Source organism: Brachyistius frenatus, unplaced genomic scaffold (genome assembly GCF_029030835.1).
Source record: "Brachyistius frenatus isolate BFR_SWC_R1_liver_20210118 unplaced genomic scaffold, ASM2903083v1 Contig_1, whole genome shotgun sequence".
Classification (NCBI taxonomy): domain Eukaryota; kingdom Metazoa; phylum Chordata; class Actinopteri; family Embiotocidae; genus Brachyistius; species Brachyistius frenatus.
This window is the reverse complement of record NW_027210600.1, coordinates 5,420,605-5,431,601: the sequence shown is the minus strand read 5'-3', so window position 1 is coordinate 5,431,601 and position 10,997 is coordinate 5,420,605. Positions and strand designations below refer to the sequence as shown.

General features: G+C 40.0%; 1 protein-coding gene across 1 annotated transcript in view; it reads left to right on the top strand.

Moving 5' to 3' along the window:
* Positions 1 to 8,744: 8,744 nt before the first annotated feature.
* gramd1bb (GRAM domain containing 1Bb) overlaps positions 8,745 to 10,997 on the top strand; it is a 109,051-nt gene continuing 106,798 nt past the window's right edge. Inside the window, exon 1 of the mRNA XM_069711647.1 lies at positions 8,745 to 9,055. The gene's annotated coding sequence lies outside the window, so the exon portion shown is untranslated. The remainder of the gene's footprint in view (positions 9,056 to 10,997) is intronic.

The following is a 10,997-nucleotide window of genomic DNA, read 5'->3' as shown; positions in this document are numbered from 1 at the left end:
GTATTGTGGTGTTTTTTTTGTTTGTATCATTACCACTGCGGTAGTTTAATACTTCATGTTTTGCAGTACAATGTACATGCGATTCCACCATCACACTTCCCGGCTCCTGCAAGTGACATGGCTTAGCTCCTCCAAGGGCATCACCATGGAGCCTTGCTCACCCACGGGCCCCAGCTAATGAGACAATGCAGTGGAATTGATTTAGTTTCCACCTTCCTATATGCATCCTGTGCAAGCCAAAGATAAAACGGGGTAAGTCCCCCGGGTCGTGGCTCAGTAAAGCCCTCCAAAGCTATTTCCTTTCCTCTGACTGAAGCGCTAGATTCATTCTCGACCAGTAAAAACTATGATCAGATCTAATTAGTGAGCTTATTGAACGGATGCAGTCCTGCACTGTTAGCAGTTAATTAAATGGTTGTAAAGCTACACCTGTGGTCTGAAGGTATTCCATTCATTTTTCTTTAGGCTTCTGTAATCTAACGCTCATTTATAACAAATTGAAAAGAAACGCCTTTTAATAAGCAAAACCAATTTGCCTGAGGTTATGCGCTGTAGGATCCAATGTTATAATGTGCTGATGTCATGTTGATGATCTCTATTACAGGTTTCTAATTCCTCAGAGGAATATCGGGGCATCAGCACTATCATTATTAGAGACCAAAAATCTCGAAGCACTAAACATCATACAAAAACATATAACTCAGTAAAAGTCCTAACGATCTCTTTCCTTTAAAAAGACGCGCATACAATGCTCCACGCTCCTGAAAGTGCATTACAGTCATGTGAAAAAGTATATACGAAGAAACTGTTGGCTTTTTTGACAAATTTGGAAAAGGAAAGATTTGATTATTTTTGACATCGAAAGCTTAAAAGTGATGACTTGAACAACACTATGATGAATATGCAATCTGTATATTAACTACAATATCAGTAGATGTCATATTCTTCTGCGGAAAAGTATGATTTTTACTCTATTCAAATATCAGTAGTTTATGATGCTGATTAAAGGTGTGATATAAACTTATTATGTTAAACTAATTGAAAGTGTTCCATGTTATATTTTTGGGGAAAGGGGTGATTTGTCCACAATTCATTTATCAAAGCTTTGCAAGCTTGGGATGAATATATGTTGCACAACTTAGGTATATTTGAAACAGCTTTAATGCTTATTTGTGTTCTATTTGCTAACAATTTTAAGCATGATATAATGTTATAAATGTATGTTATTTCATAATTTAGCAGAATGTAGTGGGTGAACAGCGACACCTACTGTTGAACATGAACAGCAGCTTTACAAACCTAAAAGTCCAATGATTCAGTGACAGGAGAAATGTTCAAATATTATTTCATGTGCATTCATTCTTACCTTTTGTTAGAAAAATGGTGAAAATGTTATTTTAAACGACACGAAAGCAACATAAATGCGTAATGTACATTTGAACCAACCTGATGCATTCTTTCCGTACATTTTATTTTGGTTTGGTTTGGTTTGGTAGTTACTTTAGTAATCCCCGAGGGGACATTTTTTCGCTACAGCAGCATACAGAAGCAATAAGATATTATTATATTATTGAAAGATTTTTTATTTGCTCATTTGATTAACCCTTATTTGTCACTGTATGCACCGTGCTCCACAGTAGGTATGAGCTTCTCCTGAAAAGCTTTCCATTGGTCTACATTGAACATGTTTGCACTTGCTGCAGCTCGATAACTCTATCTTTGATTGGTCTGTTCAGACATGACATTATTGCAGACGGCCTGTTTTTTGCCTGTATGTTCACTGGTAAACTGCGGTTTAGCTCTAATGATCTTTTTTGAAAAGGAAAAGCCGTTTCTCGGCACACATCCCATGCAGGTCAGGTTTGTTCAATCGCTCTCTGATTTTAGACTCCATGAAAGCCACCTGCTGATCCCGAGATAAAATGTTCAAATGGCCGCCTCTTTGGCTGAATTTGCTTTGGCGGCTGGTCCTGGATGAATTTGCAGTCGTTTGAAATCAACACCAGTTGCAGATGATTTTTTTTTTTTTACTTACAGTGGATTGAGTTTAAATCCTCTGCCAGACTCGGGCATCCACAACCTTTTTTCTGAAGGCCTTGGAGAGCTCTTTAGATCTTGACGTGATGACACCACACACATCAGTAGAGTACATAGACAGATTAAAATGACAATATATTAGCTTAACATCCAATGAAAAGGAATTTCCATAACCTCTGCCATTTCCGTAAACGTCAGCAAACACATCACAACTTGTGAACTGGAGGCTTATAGAAGATTTTGAGCTCTGACGTGGTGAATACCGCATGAAGGTTCGTGTGGACTCTTCTCGCAGACACGGTCAATACGACCCCATTTGAACGCAGCTTTAGACACCTAATCTGGAACACCTGATTCTAATTTAATGGGTTTAAAGGTGTAATAAATGTAGCGATGTACTTACTTTTTCAATATGACTGATCTGTTATTTTTACAATCTATTTATATTATGAAAATGGCCACAGAATGTCAATTTTATGTGATTTGTTTGAGTAGGCTTTATTACCTTTATTGATAAGCCCTGTTTCAAAGAGGATCAAATGTTGCTTGTCCAAATATGTAAAAAAAAAAAAAAAAAAGCCCTCTATTCAAATCTAATAGATTCAAATCTATTCATTTGTAATGGTCCATCCAGCCTAATTTAACCAAGTGTGCATGTCTACGACATGAAAAGATGTTCTGGTCATTTGTTTGAGAGCTTTGCACGTTAAAGTGAGTGAAACATCGAGTAAGAATCACATCCTTAAAAAGCAGCTGCACCAATAGTTTTTAAAATTAATTTAAGCTCATGCATACAAATGAATAAAATACTTAAACTTCACCGAAATCTCGTACTCAGCAGTCTTGGTCCGTTTAGTCTCAGTGTCATTCAGTGTGTTGTAGATTTTTTTTGTCCACACGGTGGCACAACAGCACAACTCTTCCTTACTGGAAAATCCTAAGAAATTATTCATGGCGGGAAGCTTCGGAAAGTTAAAATCTTGCACATTTTCAATGCAATTTAAGATATAAATATGTTATTTGGTCACAGAGGCTTTCAGGTTCCCCTCAAAATGGACCATGTCAGGTCGGGGTCCTGCCAAGACAAGTTAAATGATCCTGCAGCTGGAGGCCAAGGAGTCTCTGCCCTGTGTGGATCCAAACAAATCTCTAACATGTCTGATCACTGGAGCACAACCGCAGTGATGCACACACATGCACGGACGCACACACAAACACACAAACTATCTCGTGGACCAGCTCCCAAGGGTAAGTAGAGTGTGTCAAATGAGCATGAAAGTTGCCTTTTTAGCAGCACTCACGAGGGGACGGACATGCCACAGACTGTAAGTGGAGAAACACTCTCTGTTCGCTGCTATATGTGTTTGGATTATTTATGGGAATCAAGGGCAGGATTTGAAAGATTACCATTTAAAGGACGTTATTTATATTTAGTGGCCAGCCTAAAACTTCCAGGCTTTCTGAAACTCTGCACGGAGCAGACAGCAGTAAATAACCCTCACACTTAATGAGCCCATAGTTTCAGAAAAGGCTCATGAGAATGTTGCCAGCCACAGTCGTAAATCATGCTCACACTGCAGTGCTCTGAATCAAGCGAGATAGCAACGCACCCAAGAAGCTTTTGAAATATTGATGTATGTTTTGTTCTCCTTGCAGCTATGTGGTTATTTTAGCACTTAAGCAAAACTCCAAAGACTGACGCAGTTGCCACGTAACCTTGAATATGTTTGCACATTCAATTCTGATGAGAAATTATTGTACAGGTAGTAAGACGGGTAACTGAGTCACTTGACCGTTTGTTATTCTGAATTAATATAGCACTTAGTTTGTATTTTAAAACCACTGGGGACTGAAATGTTAAATACGGGTCTTCATATCGAACAGCATCTGTAATACAGCGTGATGACTGAACAATGCTTCAATTTCACAGTTCGTTCAACTGCTTTGATGCCGACTTTGTTGTCAGCTGTTTCCAGTCTCAGTGCTAGGCTAAAGTAACCACCTGCTGGCTTTAGTCTCGGATTGAAAGAACTGATAAGAGAGGTATTGATCTTCTTATCCGGGGTCCTTTCAAACAGCTGCTCTGGAGTTCGAGCCCGGCAGTCTCGGTACATTTATATCCGCGCCCCCGTTTTGTCAGATAATTGATCATTTAAATTACTGAATTGTGGTGGCACAAAATTACATCAACCCTATTGTCTGTTTGGATGTATTGACCACCTATCCAGTTTTCTTCTATTTGTGAATGTTATCTGTACAAAATTCAATTTAACACAGCTCAGCTACCAATCTAATCTTATTCAATAGTCAAATCATCACTGGAGCATAGACACGCGCACGCACACACACACACACACACACACACACACACACACACACACACACACACACACACACACACACACACACACACACACACACACACACACACACGCATCATTTCCCTCTGTTTATCTCACTCTTCCTCGCTCTTCTCTACAACATTTAGCCCTCTGGTAAAAGCTCCTCTGTAATCAAACCCCATTCATCCACCCCAAGCCGATTTATTGTATTGTGTTCGTGATCATACCTGTATTGACACCAACTACCAGGTCGTGCCATCTAACGCGGTGCAGCACCTCCACACAGCTGCCTCATCAAAATAAAGCATGTCATTTTATCCTCAGTGCACTTACATCGTGCAGTGAAACCAATTTTGCTAATCCTACTCAAATGTATAATACCGGGTGTTTTTTTTTTTTTTTCTTCCTTGTACTGCCAAAGAGCAGATGAAAGACTTCAATAAAGTGTCACTTGGTAACAGTATCTTCGTCTGCGCCAGGATCTTCCTCCGCTCTCCTCTGTAATTATACTCTCGCTGCTGCTTCCCTCTTTCAGTGCTCTGGAGAGAGGTTATGTTGCAGCTCTTGGAAATTTCAATTATGCTGCTGTTGAATTGAGGGGATTGAAAATGAAGAGGTCGCTCAGTTTTAAATCAATGAAGATAGGCACATCTATACAAACTGCAAGTTTACATCTTGACAAAACATTTAATTTAGTACGGAGCTTTTCAAACCAAAACAACGAACTACAAATGTCTTCAAACTCACTAACGAATGGGGTGATAACTCCGCGTTTTTGTTAGTACTCGTTGTAACCCCCTTTACAATACGAGTTGTAATTTGAGTTGATCATATTGTTTATGATATAGAATCATTTCCGTTTTAATATATACAGTCTTTCTTCATGAACAGCAGGGCGTTGTCACTGAAGGCCGATGCTCTAATCGGCTGTCAGTAGGATATTTGCCAGCAGCTCTCATTTTGGATCATCAAGTGAGGCTTCAGAATGAGACGAGATGGCTTCTGATTGATGCAATCAAGCTGATTTCTATTCTGTGCCGTTTTATTTTTGTCATCACAGAACTTGCAGGGAGCCGCTGCACTAAGTAGCCTGTAGTTGACGATTTAAAAGGGCCATGCTCATTCAGGCTTTTAGTATGACAGAAGAAGATCTGAGGTTTGTTAGTCGTTTACTAATTAGAGCAGACTTGGTCTGAAACGATCATGTCCAACACTCTGTTCCACAGAGTCCGGGTCAGACTGACATTGTCAGGTTGGTGTGGTCCCGTAAAATGCCTTTTCTTTGAAATGAAATAGAAAGCCCAGATTATGGCTGTTTCAGAGTGCCCTGCTGGAAATGATTTTATTAGAGACAGACAAAAGGCTGAACTCAACATGTGACCCTGTGTGAGAATAAGTACCAAGTATAGACAAGTACCAGTCACCCTGACGTCGCAACCAGCTTTCTGTAATACAGGTTTGCATAAAGACCCAATTTGGCAAAGACCTCTTTAAACATCGCAGCAACAACCTGACTTGCAGCAATTTCAACTGTTTAGCTTTAAAGTGTAAAGTATTTGAAGGAATAAGGAAAATGACAGATTTTAGGTTGTACTTGCGGTCTGACTTTTGATGTTTCATTCCCTTTGTCTTTGTGCTGCAACCTGCAGCAAAGAAATGTTACATCATTTAATTTCATCAGCCTGCCAAATCAGTAAAACATATTATTAATATACAATTTAAAAACATGTTTTTGTATTTGTACTGGCGGACAAGCAAGTATAATAATACTTGTAGGTTTTACGTTTTTTTTTTGTTTTTTTTTAATACTCTAATTCCTGATTAGTGTTGCAACGTTCCCAACATGTGATGCACCATGTTATCCACGCATACACAATAGTTCTTATGCTAAAAGGTCACGTTAACAGTTTTTGCTCAAACGACTCGAGTTACTTTTAATGAAGCTCACAGTAACACACATGATGAAGCACTAGTTAACAAGGCACATCGTTCCCTGACCTTATCGCTCATTAGCGCTCTTGAGTAAATCCACTTTCAACTCTTTTCTTTTTCACTTTCGGTAAGAGTCCATAGAAGTTATTAATGCCACACTCGACCTGTGGATTTTATACAGGACAGTGGTTGCACATCTGGTGGCCAGAAAGAGTGTCTGGAAAGAAACTTTTTCTGTCCTCCAGAAAGACTCGGACAAAATCATCTTTATGATCAATGAACGGTGAGATAGTCTGCTGTGCCTTTACCAGCAATTTTTTTTTTTTTTATCTCACTAAAGCATTGAAGTAGATTAAATAGTTCTTTTTAACCGATGAGACACCGATTGATTTGATTTTTTTAGTAAAACATAGTGAAGTGTTTCATAATTTGTGGATTTCACTGTAGTTTCATCATTCAGCATTCATTTTACTGCAAGAGCCTCTGAAAGCTGCTTTTTAAAGTATTTTCTGATCAGGAAAAAGTACCGAAAAGTGTCCCACAAATGTGACGTGTGGATTTTGGTCTGTATTGTTCTCTCGGCTCCCAATCGGCAATAAGTCTGCAGGCAGGTGACTTCCATCTTTGTGCAGACTTTTTAAAACATCGAGCTGATCTTCAGATTAGGGCCGCCATGCTTTACTTTTTCATCATGAGGAATCATTTGTGCTTTTCAAGTTTTGGTGAATAAAAAAAACCTACAGCAGTTTCTTTATGCTGTTTTTTTCTGCATACATTTTAAATGTTTCATTCTTTTAACTATATTTGCTTATTTTTTAAATTTTTTTTCTACATTTGCTGTAGTCTGATTAAATGTCTGACTTTTCTACGTCTATCGTCACCTACCACTGTGTGTCGTCAGGTCAACCGGTAAAAGGCAGATGGTTGTTTATTTGCGTGTTGGGTCATATGCAGATTGTGTATGCAAGCAAATGTGATGCAAATTGTATGATTGCTGAAATGTGTTGGGGGAGGGGGGGTTTGCATGTGTTTCTTTGTAGTTTACAGACGTGCCCTTCACAGAGAGAATTTTCCTTCTTCATTCTTATGAAATGAAACAGGTAGTGAAATACTAATATATATTTAAGTCAACAGTAATGTGCTGTTTAACACAGCTGCGCTGTCCGTAGCTACCGACACTCTGTGATCAAAAAAAAGATTCACCAGAGAAACACCTGAAGGCTTTATTTACATTTGTCTGTTTATGTGCCAAGGAATCTTTAGTTCACACGTTTTGAGTCAAGATTTGAGGCTTTTCTGCAGTGTTTAAAATTGAACCCAGTTGTCAAAACTATGTGACAGCTGTTGGACTTGACTGACACTCACGCATCACAATTTTGCTCTCAGGAAAATAATCACTTCAGCCGGCTTTCTTACTGATGCGTTTCTACCCAGAATCTAACATTGTGATACTTTCACGTTTGGAAACTAAATATAAACGCTTATAGATAATTCAATCTATACCTTTTACCGAGTGGCTTTTTAAAAAAATTTTTTTAAAGCTTTTGTTGAAGTACATCCCTGCGTGATTGGTCCAGTCTCCAAGCCTGCCGTTATGACAACCTGTCATTGTGTTAGCTGCTGGACCTTCCTCCACTGCAAACTAATGGATCAGGTCACTCCAGCACTATTTATATCTCTTTGACAACTATGTCCCTCCTTCCCTCCTGCTGCTATCCCCTCAAAGCACAGAGATTTTCACTGTGGAGGCAGGGATGTCGGGGCGGGGGAGGGGGAGTTTTCGTGGAGATTCTCATAATAGCGCTTTGCTGTCCTCTTTCTTCTGTTGTGCATTACGACTGAAGGCTCAAAATAGAACATCTCCGGAAAGCATCCGATCAGGCTTACGCCGGCACACGCACACAAGCGTGGCACATTTTCATGTGGTCATGGGAAAATAGGATTTGCAAGTAAAAACTGACTGTACAATGACATATTTGGTGAGATTAATGTCATTCATTAGATCAGTTTTTACATCACAGCGGAGGATTCCTCAGCCAGGTCCAGATCCCACCACACACGGGATTGTGGTTTGACGAGAAATAAATATAATCCAGTTTAATTATAGCAAAAACAGGAACCAAGTATTTCTCATAGCATGGACTGCCTATATTTTGTATCTTCATCTTGTGGTATTAGTTTTTTGTTAGACTGAAGAAAAATACTCTGAAGAAGCTGGCAGGAGGTCGTGTGTGTGTGTGTGTGTGTGTGTGTGTGTGCGTGTGTGTGCGTGTGTGTGTGTGTGTGTGTGTGCGTGTGTGTGTGCGTGCGTGCGTGCGTGTGTGAATGAATGCCAGAGTGAGCGAGCGACTATAGGAGAGGAGCGGGATCAGGAAGGGGAGAGAAAGAGAGCAGAGAAGGACGGAGAAGAAACCCAGAGAGCGAGGGTTTTGTGCAGTGGCAGATAGTGCAGGAGCAAGTCGCTATTCCCCGAGAAAAAAGGGAGGCGCATCCTTCCATCTTCTCGGGGGATTTAATCTGCTCCAGATTGGCTTCAATCTGACAGAGGATTCCCCGGCTTGTGGAGTACGGCTCTCTCCTCTAATGTAACACGGGACTTTGTTGTGAAGCAAGAGAGGCGCACAGGAAGGAGGGAGAGGATCACTTGCTCCTACTTCCTTTGTACCCAACCTGCTTGACAGATGGCTCTGGCAGAATGATCTTTGACTCTCACCCAGGGACCGGTACTCGCTTCACTCACTGAGGTAACGTATGTCGGCTCCTCTCCTCTCTACAGCTTTGAGAAATAAAAGCCGCATGCTCGTAGATGCATTCCGCTGCACTGTTTGCCCTGAATGTGCTTGAGTGAATGAGCAAAACGAACATGTTGGCTCAGTGTGCATGCGAGTACGCCTGAAATGTTAGTTCACAGGCAGCGCCAAGAGGGATGAGAGTACAGGAAGTACTGTAGCTCTGTCACCACCATATCAGCACCCAGTCAGAGAGAAGTTACTTAACGTTGTTTAGCTGGCGGAGCCGTTTGTCCTTTGTGTTTATCAGCTGTGTGTTAGGGTAAACCGAGGTCCAGAATAGATGTGTTCATGGCAGAAGGGCGACGACCTGCTGACAGCACTTTTCTTCCTCAGTCTGCAACCACCTGCATTTTTTTTTTTTTTTTTTTTTAACCAGCCACCCTACAAAGATAAAACTGACATTGCTGTTCTGTGTTCCTTATGAAGCAATGTGGCAAAACTACAGCAGGAGCAGGTGTTATGTTTAGAATAACACTGTGCTATCCGTGATGTGGAGGGCTGCAGGTTTTGTATTTGTGGTGTGATGCTGGAATAGTTTGGAGACTTTAATATCTGTGTGCTTATGATTGTAGAAAAAGGTGAATGTGGTGTCTTTCAAGTTGCAAAGTGTCTGTAATAGAATCCGATGATAGCATTGTAAAGCACAACATTAATAATCAAAGATCTGAGGTAACGGACACAGCAAGTGTATCCATTGTAGTGATTATAAGTACTCATAAAAGTACAATGTTAAATGCTAAACAACAATGAGTGTTGTAAAGTTGAAAGAATATTAACATGACTACAAAAATCAAGCCTCAAAGTACATTTAAACTGAGGTATTTTGATCTCACTCACATTTTTCATCTGTGTAATTCAGGATTAACAGTAGACTGACTGACTTGTTGGCCATTTGCCAGCCTTTCTTTTAAAACCAATAGCCTCAACACAATGTGCTAGCTTCTCTCAAGCAGCCAACACTGTTGGGAATGCATTGTTTAATTTCCTTAGAAAAATAGATGTCAGTCTGTGTAATATCTAGTGAAAATCTGCGATTTTTGAATGTAGGGAAGTTTGCATCAGAAACAATAGCTGAGTAACCGAGCTTGGTCTCTGTAATAACTCTCAGCTGGCCTCACTGTCACACTGTCTCTCTTATAAACGCACACACAGTCAGTCTCCTGTCCTGTAACTCCCAATGTCAGTGTGACGTTGATGTTCAGAAGAATCCTGAAGAGGAGAACGCAGATTATTTCACCTATAGCAGGTGAATTAAGACAAAATCTGACAATCTGAAATGAATAGCCTCCACTTTTATCAGAACCGACCTGCCAGCCCACTGCAACATGTAGTGTGTCAACTGACTGAATAGGGTGGAGATGCAAATTCCAAATGGGATACATGAATGCAAACTAGTTTGTGTCAAGCAGCTGAGGACTCAGACGTAACTAAAGAGGAATTACAAACACAGCCAAGGTGAATCATATTGGCTTGATGCATTATGACGGCTTCAAACAGCTACAATAAAACAAGGAACACAATGTTTTCATAAATGTATTGCACAATCGTTTTGCCTAAAAGTAAATTCAGGACAAAATCAGCTGCATCTGTTAAAAAATACCAATAAAAATATATCAAATCTTAAATTATTAGAAGGCATGGCAGTATACTGTATGCTGAAATTGCACATAAAGCCCTATTCTGCTCTTCATACTACTGTTGCCGCGTTAACTTGTATACACCAGATAATAATAGAGCCATATGAGTTGTACAGCACCGAGACCCTCATCACGCATAGGTAGTGGAAATACTATATTTTAAAGTTAATTAAATATTGAGCAGACAAGGCAACCCAGATGTCAGACCCTATTCAATCACATCATCTTATAAGACTGCACCCTAAAGAAGATATCAG